This window comes from Prionailurus bengalensis, chromosome A3 (genome assembly GCF_016509475.1).
Source record: "Prionailurus bengalensis isolate Pbe53 chromosome A3, Fcat_Pben_1.1_paternal_pri, whole genome shotgun sequence".
In the NCBI taxonomy this organism is placed as follows: domain Eukaryota; kingdom Metazoa; phylum Chordata; class Mammalia; order Carnivora; family Felidae; genus Prionailurus; species Prionailurus bengalensis.
In genome coordinates this window covers 2,768,208-2,786,613 of record NC_057354.1, presented here as the reverse complement: position 1 = coordinate 2,786,613, position 18,406 = coordinate 2,768,208, and the positions used below count along the sequence as shown (strand labels likewise).

At 49.8% G+C, this 18,406-nt stretch overlaps 1 non-coding gene across 1 annotated transcript; it reads right to left on the bottom strand.

Moving 5' to 3' along the window:
• Positions 1 to 17,530: 17,530 nt before the first annotated feature.
• TRNAP-UGG lies at positions 17,531 to 17,615 on the bottom strand. Its single transcript has one exon. It is a non-coding gene; the product is annotated as a tRNA-Pro (tRNA).
• Positions 17,616 to 18,406: the final 791 nt, after the last annotated feature.

Genomic DNA, 18,406 nt, shown 5'->3' with positions numbered 1-18,406 from the left:
TTGGTAGTCTCCACCCTGGCAGCGAGAACCTGGATCCTTCCATCTGACACCCATTTATTTACATTGTTAAATTTCAGTGTAGATGTATAGTGGTATTGGGAGTATGATCCCAACCCCCCGTGGGAGGCAACTTAATCCACTAGAGAACAGAGATCATGTTCAAATCCTCTGCCTTTAGTCCTACAGACTCTGGTTACTGAGCTCAGCACCTTGGCCCATCCCCCCCAGTGAGGTCATTCCACACCATTGTAACACAGGCAGTTTCTCTTGGGACAGTTTATTCCTTCCCAGGATCTTTCAACCACTTACATGATTTTTAAACAGTTACCTATTAAGGTCTTGTTCTGTTGAGTTTTTATGGGCTTTGACAAATTTATAATGTCATGTATTCAACATTACAGTTATATTCCCCTAAAATACCCTGACGTCATTTCTTCCTGCCCCCTCCTCTTTAACCCCTGGCAACCGCTGGTGGATAGACTGTTGATATGTGCATTTTGCCTTTTTTCAAAATGTCATGTAATTGGAATCATACAGTATGCAACCTTTCCCGACTGGCTCCTTTCACTTAGCTTTTACATTTAAGCTTCCTCTGTGACTTTCCATGGCTTGACACCTCATTTCTTTTTATTACTGAATAATATTCCACTGGATGCCACAGTTTGTTTATCCATTCCCCTGCTGAGGGACATCTGGGTTGCGTCCAGTTTTCGATGACTATGCATGAAGCTGCTGCAAACATTTATGCACAGGTTTCCTCTTGAACACAGTTTCCCAACAATCAGGTAAATACCTAGGAGTGTGATTGCTGAGTTGTGTAGTAAGAATTCCTCTGGCTGCCCCAGGGTCCTCCAGGTGACTGTACATTTTGCATTCCCACCAGGGATGAGTGGCTCTGCACCCTTATCACGTGGTTGGTGTCAGTTACATCTTTGGAGTCTGGCCATCTTAACAGGTGTGTGGAAATGCCCTGGTGAAGAATGACACTGAGCATGATCTTTTTATATGCTTATTTGCCATCTGGGTGTCTTTACTTGTGAAGTATCTGTTACAATCTTTTGCCCATTTTTGATTGGGCTATTGTCTTATTGTTCTAAGATTTTTATACATTCTGGGTACATATTTTAGAGATATCATTATCAGATACATGGTTTGCAAGTATCTCTCCCAAGATGCACCTTGTCTGTTCATTTTCTACATAGTTGGTTTCACAGAGCACGTGATTTTATTTTATTTTATTTTATTTTATTTTATTTTATTTTTTCAACGTTTTATTTATTTTTGGGACAGATAGAGACAGAGCATGAACGGAGGAGGGGCAGAGGGAGAGGAAGACACAGAATCGGAAACAGGCTCCAGGCTCTGAGCCATCAGCCCAGAGCCTGACGCAGGGCTCGAACTCACGGACCGCGAGATCGTGACCTGGCTGAAGTCGGACGCTTAACTGACTGCGCCACCCAGGCGCTCCAAGCGCGTGATTTTAAAGAAAGTTGTTGCCATGTCAAAAACTCATTGCCAAACCCAATAGCACCTGGATTTTCTCCTACGTTTTCTTCCACTTTTGTAAGTTTTATAGCAATTTGTTTCATTTTTATTTTTAATCCACTTTAATTTTAGACCGATGATCCATCTTGGATTAACTTTTTTGCAAAAACTGTAAGGTCTGTGTCTGCACTGATTGACTGATTGATTGATTGATTGATTTCTCACGTGTGGGCACCCAACTGTTCCAACACCATTTGTTGGAAAAAGACCATCCTTTCTCCATTAAATTGCCTTGATTTTTGCCAAGGGTCAGTTGACCATATTTCTGTGGATCTATTTCTTGGCTCTTTATTCTATCCCATTGGTCCATACATCTACTCTTTTATTCTGTCTTGATTACTGTCATCTATTCTGTCTTGATTACTGTAGCTTTATGGTAAGTCTTGAAGTTGCCTAGTGTCAGGCCACCTGCTTTGTTTTTCTTCAGTTTCATGTTGGCTATTCTAAGTCATTTGCTTTCCATATAAGCTTTAAAATCAGTTTGTCAATTTTTACAAAATAAAGAAGTGTAAATTAGTGAGTTACTAAGAAAAGGAAGGAAGGAAGGACAAATGTCCTGTGTAGAAGAATTTTTAAAATATATTTTTTAATGTTTAAATATATATGTAGATACTCCACCCTCAAGCAGGTAAAATGTATCTCCCCACCACTTAGATATGAACTGTGCAGAATGACTCTCTTCCCAAGACCATGAAAGCCTGGGGGAAAAGCAATCTACGGAAACCTGACAAACACCACCCCAGCCAGGTGATCAAGGTTAACACAGACGGCGATCAGTCAGGTTGATAGCATGTACGCTTGATGTGATGGGAAAAGAATCGCAATTTACCTCTGTTGGTCTTCCTTCCAAAAACCACGACCCCAGTGTAACCCTGTGAAAACAAAACCAGCAGACAGACCCAAGTTGGAGGACATCCTGTGAAGTAACCGACCAGTACCTCTCAACGCGGTCAAGTCAATCAGAATCCAGAAGAGTCTGAGAAACAATCTGTCCAATGGAGTTTAAAAAACACGCGATGGCTAAATGTAAGGTGTTACCCTGGATGGGATCTTGAGGCAGAAGAAAGGACATTTGTTAAAAAAGAAGAAAACCCAGATGAAATATGGGCTTTAGTTAATAATAATACATCAATATCAGTCCATTGGTTGTGACAAAGGTAACCTGCACAGGTAAGATGTTAACAATGCATGGGATATATGGGAACATCCAAGTATCTTTGTCACTTTTCTGTAAATATAATTCTATCACAAAATGAGCTTACTTAAAAAGAAATGTGTGAGCAGCTGAGACTCAATCCCACTGCAAACTCCAGGATGCAGCAGTGAGCACACCTCAGGATGACCTCACACCTGAGGGGCCGGGGATTTCTCTCCAGTCACATGCGTCCGTGGCTGGGGCTGCCCAGCACCTGCAACCTGCCCCTCATGTGGGCTGGGAGAGAAGACTTGTCCCTGAGTGGCAGGCTCACGGATGGGGCTCAGCCTCTCGACACCTGTTCACCTGGAGGAGTCCAGGCTCCTCTGTGATCGCTCCCCTCCCTTCCCACTTATGGAACAGCCCTGCTGTTTCTGAAGTCTCCACCAGGAAGAATTTTCTGAAGATAGGCGTCTTTGTTTCTTTTTAAGCAGCGCACGCAGAGAAAAGGTGACCCAAGCTGCATCTAGGTTTGTGTCTTATGGAAACTTTATTGTCATGATAATGTTCAGCTTTCTCCCAGGAATTTGCAAGAACTCTTGTGCCCTATAGCAGACAACTGGCCCTCCCACCCAGCTCGGGGCTTGGGGAGGGGGAGACTTTCAGCGTCGGGGCACTGCCCCGGGAGATGGCTCCCTGTCCTGGGGCCACTTGGCATGTTTATGGCTCAAGCAGGACTTCCCACACTAATTATCACTTGGCTTCCCAACAGGCACATACAGCGTGGAGAGCAGGTGCGGTGTCAGTCACACTGATGTCTTACATGGGCACAACCGGCTGGCTTGTTTTGGAGCAAATTGCAGCATGACCGTGGTTAAAAGGGCACCCTTCCACTCTTTAGGGAACATGGTTGCGGCGGGGAGAACAGCCTCGTTCCCCGGAAAATGTCAAGTGACGATTGTGAAAGAAAAATGGAAGCAAACTTTAATCCTCAGAAAAATGAGAAATTTCGGGGTGGAAGTGCCATATTCCTCAGACTAAGCGAGTCTTTCTTTCCCTCTGAAATCTTCCTTGACCTGCGAAATGATCCACAAGCCTGGTCCTCTGTCCCCCAAAGCCACTCCCCCAGATCCTCTCTTTCTGACCCACTCTTAATCTTTCTAACTTCATCTGTCTTCAACTTGCTCATGGTGCACGCTGCAAGGTCCCCAAACCTCTGCTCACCTAACCCTTCCAACCAAAGTTGGTAAACAAAGCTACCAACTTTGTCTCAAAGTCATGTTTTCTGGCTCAAACTCTTCCAGTTGGTGCCTGTGTCCCTGTGACATATCCCCATTAATGTGGGGGGTTTTTTTGAGCACTTTCTTACTTTCTAGCACCTCAAGATGTTCCAGGCTCATCTTGAATAATCCGTGTCCTGATCCTGGAACCAACCATTTCTCTTGAGGAATCCCAGTTCTTTTGGCTAGAGAATGGTAGTAGGAACCAGTAGCAGGTGCCAGAGGTGTCCCTTGTTACTGAGGTGTCACTGCATCTAGGTTCAGTCAGCTGACAGCACAAGGAGATTTTTGTGTGTATACGAATCGATGTGTATTCACACATCTGTATTTCTCTAGGTGCACATCTTCATCTATATGAACTCAATGTGTGCTCACACTGGTATCTCTGCTGTAATCCATCGCCACAAGGAACATTCTAGCCTCCTTCCCTTGCTTACCTATGACCTCCCAGCGCAACAGTGAGCAACCTGGCTTCACCATCTGCCATCCGTGTGGGTACTTCTGCAATTCCAGGGAACATGCGCAGCGGTTTCAGAATGGCCAGCCCCAAGCCCATCTTAAGACCATGTATCTGCAGGCTTGGGGTAATTTCTAGACCCCCTTCCATTCTTGGCCCACTCTGCCTTTGCAGGCTGGTTGGAGCAGGGCTTTGGAGGGGAGCCAGGTTCCCTTGGGTGCAGTTGGCTCTTTGGCTGTCACTTGGTCATGCTACAGCTTCACAGACACATCCTTCAATGATGCACTTTCTTCCCTTGGACATTAGTCCTTCAGAATACCACTGGCATCAGCCCCATATGAGTTACCCGCAAGTGGCTCCTGACATCCTCACTGCATCTTGATTCTTCTGCTGAGCTCCCAGGTTGTCCCTCATCACATCCAACTTCACAGGCCATCTCCTTGAACTACACAATCCGGGGCACATCTGGACTTCTATCTGCTAGCTCCCACGTGCCTTTCTCCTTCCTCCCTCGGTGACTGCACAGCTTAGTGCCCCTCCCCCTTCCCTCCCCATCCCCCAACGGCACCTGCTTTTCCTCCAGGCTCAGCTGCAGCCTTGCCTAACCTCCCCAGTGATTCTTGTCCTCCAAGCTTCTACTGAGCCCATTCAGCACCGAAAGTCTTGGTACTCAACAATCCTCTAATTTAGGGATGAAATTCTGATCCAGTGCAAGGAACTATGTAGAAAATTCTGAGATTGTCTTTGAGCTTACTGGAATCAGTGGGTCTCCTAGTGGGTGAACAGTAGCCTCAGTGGCAGGAATTGTTGGAATCTCTGTTTAGATTGTGCATGTGCCATTTAATCTTGACTCTCATGTGAAATAAGTCGGTCAAAGAAAGACAAATATCATATGTTCTCACTCATATGCAGAATTTAAGAAACTTAACAGAAGACCATGGGGGGAGGGAAGGGAAAAAATAGTTACAAACAGAGAGGGAGGCAAGCCATAAGAGACTCTTAAATACAGAGAATAAACTGAGGGTTGATGGGAGGCTGAGGGAAAATGGATGATGGGCGTTGAGGAGGGCACTTGTTGGGATGAGCATACACTTTGTATGTAAGTGATGAATCATGGGAATCTACCCCCACAGCCAAGACCACACTGTATGCTCTGTATGTTAGCTAACTTGACAATAAATTATATATAAACATTTTTAATTAAATTAAATTGAACTTAAAAAAAATTACGAGCTCCTCAAGTTGGTCATTCTGTTTTCTACCTTGTTTTCTTCCTTTGTGTCTATCTGACTCATCAATCTAAACGTAGACTCACTAATCTGACTTGAAGTTGCATTACAAGGTTCAAATTCATACATATTTTGGGAGCTCATGACCCAACTATACACACTTGATCAGCTGAAAATATGCCTGTGTTGGCTGGAAGCTAATGGATAGGGAAGCATGTGACCTGATATACAGGACATCAAGCCATTTTCCATTCTGGTCCTTGAGCACTCTGCTATATAAACCTTCTTCTTGTGTCATATCATATTTTATTATCAACCTTCAAACCAATTTTCTTTAAAATCACAAAATAAATCAAGAGGGAAGGAGCATGTGCACTTGATTCTTTTGGGACAGGATTTGAGTTCTTCTGGTAATATATGAATTAAAGTTGTCCTTTGTACATTGGACTAAATCCAGCAGCATCAGTGCTCGATGACATTTGATTTTTTTATATATATAGTAGAATAAAATACAACTGATTCCATGCTTTATTTAATGGGAGATTTTGGTGCAGAAAAAAATAATAACCCAACACATTCGGAAAGCCTTTACTAAACTTCCATTGTGGTTTGTGAAAATGTGATTCATGATGATCTACCAAATATTAAAAGCAATATATGATTCAATCCATACTTATAGGACAACTTTGAATAATCTACTGTCCGTCACACAATGTCCTTTCTAGAGAACTTTTAGCATGCTGCGTAGATCACCAACCTTCCACTGTGCCTGGTTCCAAAGTTGGACACACCAACACTGGATTCCTTATAGTTTGCAATAGTTTGTAGTGTTTGGGCTATGTTGTAATCCCATCATGACTTCATGGGTTCAAGTGTGGAAGCTGGAGGCATCTTTTGAGAGTCAGCATCTGGGGTTGACTTGACCTTGAACACTCTTGGTGGTGAAGGGGTAAGTTCTTATCAAGGGCAGGTTCCAAGGACTGTTCAGGGGAATGGTATCAGAGAAGGGAGAAGTTAACCCCCTTCCTCTCCTCTCTTCAGAGCTCTCACTTCCAATAATGAACCGTGTGGCTACTAAATTCAGTTTCCTTTCAGATTCCCCTGCAGCAGGTCTATTCATCATGTTCCCAGCTGAGTGGAAGACACAGGCATAAATGGAGGGTTCTGTCCATTGTGGAATTTACTGACAACGTTCACTTGAAATTTCCCTCATATTAGAAAGGCTGTAAGACATTGGAAGGCAGGGACTCTCTATGGTGAGGGTTCTCTGGCAAGGAGACTTTCTTATGCACTTGGGCAATTTGGCAGAAGCCGCTGGGAGTTGCACACCAGCCTGTTGGCCAGTCCCAGAGGAGCAGGTCTTTGTTAGCCTGCTGGCTGAGAGGGAGCCAGGAAGGGGCTGTCTCCTTCATCCCGCACACTCGGGGCTCAGACGACCTGGCAAATGTGAGGCACTAGGTACTTTCTTGTAGAATGGCTGTGGAGAAAACCAAAGGAGACAGAGAAGGACAAGCCCATCCTCTTCCACGGGGACTGTGGGAGTGGGTGAGGAGGAGGGGTGGAAGTGGAGATACCGGACACCCCTTCCCTTCTAGGCTCAAGGAACTCAGCAGGTGGTCTTAGCCTCGGGGCTTGAAGAGATTCCCTGTGTGGGTGCACTTCAGACCAGCTAAGTCAGAACACTTAGGAAAGCAACAGAAATAAAGAAGGCCCATTTCAAGGCCAAGGGGCCAGGGGGACAATGAAGAGGCAGGGAGGGCTTCATGCAAGAGCTGGAACATTGAGGACTCAGGCAGAGGGAGCTTCCACCTTCTTGGGGCCCATAACTGGGGCTACACAGGAGAATCTCTGTCCCCCAGGTCTGCAGGACTGGGAGAAGATGTGTGGTCTGGCTGGCGTTTTTCCCTAGGCCCTTCCCTCACTAATTCGTCCTCCTGTGCAAAGCCTGCATCATTTACTGAGCACCTGTTGCATGCAGACACGAAGACTGACAGGGCAGATTCCAGCGAATGGTGCAGCCCTGCATTCTTGCTGCTGACAAGCTTGTAGGGGAACAGAATCAAATGAGTAATGGCACATTTGATGAGTGCTTCCAGAGAAGGAGCTCTTATAGGGGCTCAGGCTCCAGGTAGACTTAGCCAGACCCCAAAGGGAGAGAGGGCATAGGACCAGTAAGAGGGTCCCCACAGGGGCAGCCGTGAGTGAGAGCATGCTGTGCCCTGCAGGAAGGAAAGGAGCCATTCTGACCATGGCCCTGCCCGGAGGGTGCCAAGGTCTCCATGGGGAGGGGCCCCACCTTGGCCAACCTGACGACTGTGGGAGAGGCTAGCCTGGGCCTGTCTGGTGCAGCAGGAAAATGAGCAAGAGGAAGGTGCAGAAGGCCACCAGAATGAAGGCAGAGGGAGAAGGGCTGGGGGTGGGCTGAGCCCCTCCTCACAAGCCAGCCCTTCCCTCAAGCCTCTCCGTGCAGCCGGTGGTCAGCCTCCTGAGGCCTACTCAGCTTTGAGTCCCTCCTCTGTCTGCGGGTCCTGCCCCCCTGTCCTGACTGTGTCTCCGCTGCTCTCTTTCCTCGAAAAGCAGGAGGGACTCACCAGGCTCAGGAGGCTAAATACAACATTGGAGGCAGATGAGTAACTTGCTTCCTTCCAGGAGCCTGAAAATGCCTCCTGTTTCTGTTCCCTTTAGGAAAGCAGTGCTGCTCTAGGAACCCTCTCTTTCCATTTCCTGCTAAGTGTAGCACAGTGATTGCAGGCACGGCCCCTGGGGCCGATGGCCCCGGCCCTAATTCAGCTTTGCCGCTCACCAGCCATGACTCAGTCTTCGGTTTCCCCATGCGTGCAGTTTGGGGGTCACGGTGATTCCTACTTCACAAAGGTTGTAGGAGAGTCAGGAGATTGAACTTAAATACAACTTAAAATAGTTTCTGACATGCAGTGTGTGTTTGCCATTACCATTTTCCTGAGCACCAGGAACCCAGCTCCGGGGTCTACACATCACCCACTCCAAAATGGCGCCATGAGGAAACCTCGCAGTGGCTCTCATCCCCACCCGATGCACTGAGACAAAGCCGAGCCGAGGCAGTGAGACTCCCGGCAGCCCCATCAGACCCTCCCACAGAGGGGAGGAGGCCCAGGGCATCTAGAGCGAGGTAGAGGCTAGGTCATCCAACTCCCGTCCTGATGGAAGGCACCGGAAGTGCATCAGGTGAAGGTGCTAAGTGTCGCTCATAAAGCAAATCATAATTAGACAATTTTCTTTTCTCCTACACAAACCCCCTTTTCTTCTTCTTTGGACTCCTAAATCTTGCCAGATAAGATATGCAAGGATGTGGGGCAGAGCACTGGGGGTGGTCTTCTCCATATGCCTGCACATATTTGGGGCCACCTGCTTGAACAAGATGTTGCTTTGGGTTTCTCTTTAATCAGATTGTACTTCTCGCCCATATTCTCAAAAGGATTGTGAATCATGAGCTTTCTGATGGAACAGAACAATCCTTCAGTGTTGATACAAAGCAGGAAAACAGAGAATGAAGGAGTTCTAACAACCAAGTCAGAGAAGTCAAAGGAAGGAGGAAGTAGTAGGTGCTAGGAGGATGTTCTTAGCTGTTGGTGACCGTTCCCTGCTACCTGGTGCTCACTTCTGTACCCTTACATGAGGTCCAATTCATTAACCTCCCATGAGCAACTCCTAGGAATAATAGTTTAGTTTATCCTTGAACCCGGAGTCCTACCATGCAACCCAGGAAACACCTTGCAGAGCTGGCCAGCAGAGGTTCCCAGTCGTGCCCCAACGCCGCCTTCGGAGGCTCTGACTCAACGGGTGTGTAGCAGAATTGTTTGCGTTGGCCACGTGGCTCTAACACTTGACTGTTGCTCTCAGTGCAGAGTGAGGAACGCGGGAGAACGTGCTTTGCCGACATTGCACAGACAAGGACGGACGGGAAGTGATACCTTCAAATGCTACTGGCTAAACCCGCAAAGTTGCTTTTGTAGCAAGGAACAGAGCAGTTTCTAGAATGGCTTTGGGGCCACTGCCCACTGCCCAGATGCTACTAGTGACTTCCTCCAGCCCAGGCACAGTGTCCGGCCCCTGATAGAGGATGGGCGGAAAGGAGGTGGTGACTGCCTTCCCTGACACTTGCAACTTACCTCTGCTTTCCCTGCTGAAGTTTCACCCACCCGTGACCCCACCCGTGCACTGTCCACACTGGTCACACCCTGGCACAGCCTCCCATCATTCAGTAGATTTTCTCATCTTTGGTGGCCCTGGATGGCACCCCCGTTCTGCCGCCCCCCAGCTGAGTGGCCACGGCAAAGCCCTGTAACATCCTCAAGTGTCAGACTGCTCGTCTGTGAAGCAGAGTGAACCTCATACCTCACAGGCGGTGGTGGATGCCGACGGCCCCAAGCAGCCTGCAGGGCCGAGAATGAGTGTGTGGAGTGAGGGGTCAGAAGCACCAGTCATCAGCACTTCCCAGTTACTTTCTGCCGAGTTCCCCAGACCCCAGGCACAGGGCTGTAGGGTTGGCATCTGAAGATACAAGAGGAACAAGCCAGACTCCTGCCTCTGGATTGTTATGGCCTCTGAGGAAGAGACTGCCCACTGGTGACCGTGATGTGGGCCCAAAAGGAAAGGGTGTGGATGCCATCCTGGGACCAGGAGCGGACGATGCCGAGTGACAGCCCTGAGCCTGGGGCAAGAGTAAAACAGGTCGGGATGGGGGTGGGGGGTCATGGGCTGTAGGTCACTTGTGCAAAAGCACAGTTGGTGAGGTTGAGAAACCTTTAGGGTCTGAACTACCCTCGCATGGCTGGGCATGGGGTACAGGCGGGGGTGGTCAAGGGCCAGGAGAGCGGCATTTGGAGAAATAAGCAGACTCTGCCCCCATATCAGGTGTTTACACTGGATTATCTTCGCCCAATTCCCCAAGAGGCACCCTTACCCCCGCCATGACTGGAGATGGGTCTTCAAAGAGGTAACCAAGGTTCAACCAGGTCACGTCGGTGGGGCCCCAGTCAGAGGACTGGAGTCCGCTAAAGAAGAGGAGAAGTAGAGATGTGTGCACAGAGGGACAACCACGTGGGGACCAGTGAGAAGACATCATCTGCAAGCCAGGACAAGAGGCGTCAGCAGAACCAGCCCCACCGACACCTTGGCCTTGGGTTCCCAGCCTCCAGAAGTGTGGGAAACGTGTTGTTTAAGCCTGCCATCTGCAGCACTTTGGGATGGCCACCCGCACTGAGAAACTCAGAAGGGGGCCCTTGAAGGACTTCGTGCACAGAAGCACAGCATGAGATACACTCTAGAATTCTCCATCTGGCGACCTTAAGGAGAGAGGGTTTTATGGGGGAAATCAAAGCAGGGGGGAGTAGGAGGCACGTGTGGTGATCCAGGTGAGAAATGGCTAGAATCGGGGCACCTGGGTGGCTCAGTCAGTTAAATGTCTGACTTCGGCTCAGGTCATGATCTCACGGTTCATGGGTTCAAGCCCGCGTTGGGCTCTGTGCTGACAGCTCGGAGCCTGGAGCCTGCTTCGGATTCTGTGTGTCTCTCTCTCTCTCTGCCCGCCCCCCTCACATTCTCTCTCTCTCTGTCTCTCACAAAACAAATAAATGTTAAAAAAAAAATTAAAGAAATGGCTAGAAACGTGGGGAAGTGAGGCAATGGGCACAGGTAGGTTGGACTCCATCTGGGACAAGGGCGGACAGGCTGCTGAGTGGGCCACCTTGGGAGGTGACAGAACCTCTCTCTGCCTCACTTTGCTCATCTGTGAAATGGGGTGGACGTAGGAGTGCAGCTGTAGACAGCGGCTCTGGCTTCACATGTCCACGTGCCGGTCACACTCAGAGGGAGCGCCCACCTCAGGGCTCCCGTCTGCCAGGCGCTCTGCACTAGGAAGCAGACTCAGCAAGTCAGCTGACCTTGACCGTCTGGGGGGCCCTGCACACGAGGCAGAGGTCAGGAGGCCCCCTGGTCTCCAGAGAGCATCGGACCGCAGGACCTTAAGGATTGATGTGGGGGGCGGGGTATGGAAGGAGCCAGATACGGTCCCACACTCTCCTCTCCATGAAGTTTATTAATGGATTTCAATCAAGGAGCGATGAGCAAACAGGAGAAAGGGTGTCGTCTTTCCCCTCGTTGTGAATTATTTTTTGGCACAAGGATTATGATACATTGCACTCAGTATTACTGTAAACTGTACGAAATTCACGTTTAGGTTGTGTGTTGTGGTGACAACTCATCCAGGGGCACAGGAGATGCCGTTGGTGCCCAGCTGGACCCGTCAGTGCCCTGGGTGCGGACGCCTAGCTCTTGGAGCCGTTGGTGGCCAATGGCCCCAGAGGCCCCCTTTCTGAACAAAGCAGCAGCTCTCAGGATGGCCTCTGTGCCTCCCAACAGTGGCCCTTGACAAACACCCACACCTCACGGTGGGGCCGGCGCTGTGGCACGTGTCCTGCTTCCGGGCTCCGGTGGGGATCAGGCTGACCATCTCAGCTGGGACCACTCCCGTGCTCAGTGCTCTCTCCCGCACCCCTGCTTCCCCACACCTTTCTCTTCGGTCTGCAGAACAGGGTCAGAGACAAACAGGCCTGGGAAGCTGGACATCTCAGAGCCGATCGCCAAACTGTCTGCACACATCCTGGCTCACAACAACCCCGAGGGGTGAGCAAGCGGGTGTCCAGCCTGCAAAGACGGAGAGGCCACGTGAGCGCAGGCCAGTCACCTGCGGAGCCAGGGACCAAACTCCCTAATTGAACTCCCGACTCCAAGCTCAGGGCCCCTCCCACCTGCCGCCCTTCCCACCTCCCGCCCCTCCCACCTACAGGGTGGCTGGGAGTGTCACCATCGCCAAGCAACCACAATACATGAAAGCCTACGACCATCAGGGGTATTGGCATAATATTTTGAACACATATAACAGGAACAGAGGCAAGAATGCAAACCATGACAATGATGTCTTCAAGAAACCTTCCAGGGTGCAGAGGACTGAAGGGGGCCGTGTTCTCTGCATTTCCCTCCCCCGAGGTACCCGCCTCCTCGCCTGAGAGCTCACCTCCATGTGCTCTCGCACAGGAGCGCCCAAGATTATATAAACCATCAGCTTTGTGATGACAGAAACGTCTATGGCACTTGCTTCTCTCCTGAGCTCCCTGAAAAAAAAAAAAAAAACAAAACAAAACACAACGAAAAACCTTAAAGCAAAGAGATCCAAATTTGGGTAATTATCCAAGAAGCCAACTTTTGAAAAGAGGCCAAGGAAGAGACCGTCAGGACTCCTGTGCCCCCTTGCAGACTCCCTGGCACGTAGGGCTGATTTCTTGTGTCTGTCAGGTCTGGTCCTAACTTGGTTCGTTAAGAACAGGACTCAGGGCGCCTGGGTGGCTCAGTCGGTTAAGCGTCCGGCTTCAGCTCAGGTCATGATCTCACGGTGCGTGGGTTCGAGCCCTGCGTCGGGCTCTGTGCTGACAGCTCAGAGCCTGGAGCCTTGCTCTGATTCTGTGCCTCCCTTTCTCTCTTCCTCTCCCCTGCTCACTCTCTGTCTCTCTCTCTCAAAAATAAATAAACGTTAAAAAAATTAAAAAGAAAAAAACCCCAGGACTCTAACGGGCCCACAGACAGACTCCTGGGCTTGGCAGTTAGCTTCTGAGTGAGCCAAACGGGCCCCAGGGTCACGGCTCCTCCCCTCCCCTCCTACCTCCAACAGCGTCCACATTGCCATCATCCTGGGCCACTACCTTTTCACTAAGGGCCCTGTGCTGCATTCTCATCACCCTGGATTGTGGATTCGATGACACCTGTTGTGCAGATGATCTGCTGCTGGGTCACATACCCGCCAGGCGAATGAGCCTAAATTCACACGTGGTCTCCAAACCCACCCAGATGCGTAATTTTGCACTTGCTGGAAGCCACCCACGATGAAGGGAGAATGTGGCCCCGGCCCGGCCCCAGTGAGCGGAAGCATCTCACGACGTGGCCGGGCTGGAGAAAAGTCGACGACCCCAGCGGGCAGGCCAGGAATCGGTCCGTTTCCGGCTCTTCTGCAAAGACCTTGCCGACAGCCAGAAGTGTCCTGCCGGGCTGTGAACATCCCCGTCTGAGCTCCGAGCCTGAGAGGCCCCGGCACACGCCTTGTCCCCGGGCATTCGTGATGCTGATCTCTGCAAGGCCTTTGATCCAGCCTGCCCCTCGCGGGCACTTCATCGTGGCAGCAGTCCTCTTCCTGAGCCTATACTCAGGAAGAGAATCCTCCCTGAAGCCCCATTTATCACATCCAGGGTGCCTTCCATGGGGCTTCTCTGCACCCTTGTTCTCTGAGGCCCCATAGACACACGGGACACCCGTCATGCCTCCCGTGAGCCCCAGGAGAGCTCCAGGGACACAGAAGGCCCACCCTTGCACAGGTGACCCACTCAGCGGCCCCCACTCGCTCCCTTCTGACACGGGGGTACAGCCACCTGCTCAGAAGAAGAGGGACAGACGAACGAGGGAAGCACAGAAAAGATGTCAGCTGGCGTTATCCTCTGCTTACGGACAAATCCAATTGTCCCCCAAACCTGCCAAGGATTTCCAGAAATGCCCAAACAAATGCAGGCTCTAGACCCCACCCCAGAGCCACTGAATCAGAATCACCAGAGAGAGGCCGGCAATAAGGTGCCTCGCGATAAGGCAAGTTCGGGGTAGGCGGGCGTGGCCCTTCAGAGCTCGAAACCACTGGGAGCCTGTGTTCTGTGCCCAGAAAGTGCCTGCGAGCAGGGCGGTCCAAGCCTTCCCCACTCATGCCCCCTCACTCACCTCGATGGACAGAGGAGGGGAAGTGGTGAAGGAATAGAGGGCTGCTTCAGGAATAGAAATGAGTTGCTCAAAACCTTCCCTTTCTTTCCCAATTAAGCAACCGTACGTGGAGGCTGCTGGATCACCAGGCGCGAGGAGGAGAGGCTGCCCCGTAAATTGCTGCCTTCACCTTGGTGACTGTACATCCCCTCCAGCTCTAGCGGGCTTAACTGCAAAAATCATTAAATTCAAAATCACTGTATATACATATACTGTACCTGCCGATAGCCGCAGGCAGAGCTAATCAAATGCAGTGCACATTTCATGTAATTTCACACAATTATGAATCTCACAAGGATGCAAATAAAGAGAAAGCCAGGAGCCTAGGGGGTGAGTTCTGGGGGAGGGCATCAGAGGGCCAAGAGGTCTCTGGTTCTTCCTAAGCTCCTTCAAACCACAGGGAACACGCCAAAGGCCCTCAGCCATCACCTCCACCAAGCAAACGTCTGCAACGGGAGAAATCACTGAAGTGCATTTAGGAGTCAAGAGGCTTCTTGGAGATGAGAGCGGGACCCTGCCCTGTTCTCGGAGCCCCTGCAAATTGGGCCTCCGGCTCTCCCCCCACCCCACCGCGGGCATTTACTGAGCACCGAAGGCGTTCCTGAGGGTAGAGCTGTTGAACACTTACCGTGAGACGCTCACAACTATCAAACCCAGAATCGGCAAGCTAGTACTGCAAAGGGCCAGGGAGTCAACACTGTAGGCTTTGCTGGCCGGATGTCTGTGCTGCAGCCACAGGTAATACACACACACACGAGTGTTTTGATAAAACTCTGTTTACAAAAACAGGTGTTGGGTAGATCTGATCTCAAGAGCATCAGCGTTAGAAGAGTGTTTTAGAAACCCTTGACCACATTCGCCGGGGGGATGTGGAGTCAAACTGAAAAAAAGTGCATCCCAAAGGCAACGCCAGTGGATCTGGGGGCTAGGTGAGGGAGTCGCTACCCAGGCTGGTGTCTGAGACAAAGGCCACCTTGTGAGGGCTGCACATGGGGTCGACCAGCAGCTCTGAAGGAACCGTTGCAAAGTACAGAAGGGCCACAGGGTGCTGACGCATGAGTTCTGTGGAGGTGTGGATGTCGGGTGTTCCCCTGGAAGGTGAGTCTCAGGAGGTGCGGACGTATCCCTGGCACCATCACTCTGTGGCTGTGTAGCACTGTGGGCCTCCCGTGTGTCTGCTGATTTTTTTTTATCTTTTATTTTCTGGGACATGAAGCGATTATTTCACCACAGGCCCATCCTTGTGAGCCATCAAGGTCTATCTACTCCTCGTGCCTCTACAGGTCTCAGCAAGCAAAGCTTTCATGGTGACATCAGAACAGGTACACAGAGGCCAGGAGCCCAGCGATCCTGAAGGAGCAATTGAGGCAGAAGGAGCGTATTGTTGTGAGCATGGGGTGGGACCCCTGAGGGATTGCATGAACCAGGGCTGGGGGGTGGGGAACCAGCCCTTTGGCCAGTGGAGCTCGATACCCAGCCTCATTTGCCCTTGAGGGTCAGAAGCCCAGTCGTGGACGCATCCACGCCACCCCTCACTGGGGTGCTCCTGGGAGATCTGGTCATCGTCTAGACCGCGGACTTAGTCTTGACAAATAGATTTTGTTTCCACGATCAGCTGAACAAAGCACTGTCCCTGTTGCAATCTAATCAATGTACATATGGATTGTTGGTTCAATAAAAGCAACCAAGGAGGCGATATTTAAGGGGCCAGAGAAATGGCCAGAACTGTGCGGCAAATGTGATTTACCGCAGCCCGCGGGTGCACAGGTCTTGAGGCGCGTGATTAAGGAGGAATTCTACAGTAGTCATCTCGGTGAATGAGAGCTCCATGTTGAGCCTCTTTTCTGGTGAAGTCTAAGGATTTTTCTTCTTTTCTTGCCCAGCGTCACACAGCTCTTGGCTTGAGCTGATTTATATGATTAAATTTTAGACATTTCCTGTTGGAGTGATGTCTCCCTGCTAGTAGAAATCCAACAGGGTGGCATTTCACTCAGCAGGTGTGTTCGCCTGGGTGAGTTCAGTGATGCAGCTAGTCTGTGGCCAAAGTGGATGGAGGACTTGGACAGTGTAAGTCCTGATCCAACACAGACATCAGGGTGGATGGGGGATGGGGGTGGGAGGTGGGAGGATGAGGCTACATTTGGCCTCTGTAGCTTTAGCCTCCACGTCCCCCACCCCACAACCATGTGCTGCTTTTGGTGTGAGCCTTCGGCTCTAGGTGGCCTGGGTCCCCCACCCCCTATGGCCCCAGCCCCCATCTTCCCATCCTCCCATCATCCCATCTCCCATCATCCCATCCCCCCCAACGTCTCCATCATACCTTGCTCACACCTGCCCTTTTCAGGTGGATTCTCTTTCGCCATCTTCTCTGCCCGTCTCCCTTCCACACCCAACACAAGCCCCATTTCTCCCAAGTGGACCCTCCTAACTGCATAAAACTCACCCTCCTTCTTACTGGTGCCCATTTTCAACAGTTAGTGTCACCAATTATGTCTTTAATTCTCTCTCTGATGACTTCAGTGTTGGCTTTTCAAACCAAATACACAGTCCAAGGTGGCAGGGACCGGATTTTATAAGTATTCCACGAGTGTTTACTGAGTAACCAACATGAGCTGGTCATTATCCGGCAGTGTAAATAATATGAAATCTATTGGTATAATTAAAGCTCTATCATCTGTCTTGCACACCGATAGCGATGATCAGATACTGACGGCTTGCTCTAAACATAACGCGGAGGATGGAGTTGAGAGTGGCCACGAACAGGGTCTTTGTTTGGGGAGGTGCCTGCCACACCGTTGTTATTATCCTAAAATAAACCAGATGTAGACCTTCACCTGGAATTTTGGACAAAGTACCAGATGCAGCATTGGAAGGCCACATTTCTACTTGCACTCCCAACTGCTTTTATCAGGCTGTGTAATTTCTAAAACTTGTTTTTAGCGCTTATTTATTTTTGAGAGATTGGGAAAGACAGAGCATGAGCAGGGGAGGGGCAGAGAGAGAGGGAGACACAGAATCCGAGCAGGCCCCAGGCTCTGAGCTGTCAGCACAGAGCCCGACGCGGGGCTCGAACCCACGCACCGTGGGATCATGACCTGAGCCCAAGTCAGACGCTCAACCGACTGAGCCACCCAGGCTCCCCCAGGCTGTGTAATTTCTCTTGTACTCTCTCTTTTCTCTCCACTTCAATACATACACAACTGAAAGCAGCAAAATAAGAGTGTAAATGGACACTTCCCTCACAAAGGTGTACAGACGGGAAATAGGCATCTGATAGACACTCGACATCTGCAGTCATTAGGGAAATGCAGACTACAACCACAACAGCATTTCGCCACACCCTACAAGAACGGCCCAGTTAAACACGACCAAGCAGACAGAACTGAATGCTGGCAGGAGTGTGGTGTATGGGGATTCCCATTCACTACCAGCGAAATGGAAAACGACACAGCCACTATGGACAACAGTTGGGAGTTTCCTACAAGTTTAACTTTACCTCACAACCAGCAATCCTAGACTTAGGAACTTATCGGAGTAAAAATTAAAAAAAAAAAAAATCTTTGTCACACAACAACTGTATTCAAATATTGATGGCAGCTTCATTTTAAAATTCACCAAAAAAAAAAAAAAAAAAGGAAACAATGCACATGTCTCTTAATTGGGGAATGGGTAGATAGACAAACTGATGGAAAACGATCAGTTATAAAAAGAAGGAACTCCTCCTACTCTCAACAATTTGGATAAATCAAAAACGCATCATGCTCCTTGGAAGAAACCAGACTCTAAACATCACATACTGTATGATTCGGTTTGTAGGACGTTCCCAAAAGTCAAAACTCTAAGGACAGGAAATAGATCAGTGGTTGCCAGGAGCTGGGGAGGGGGGGAAAGGAACATTCTGTAACTTTACTGTAGCTGTGGTTACATG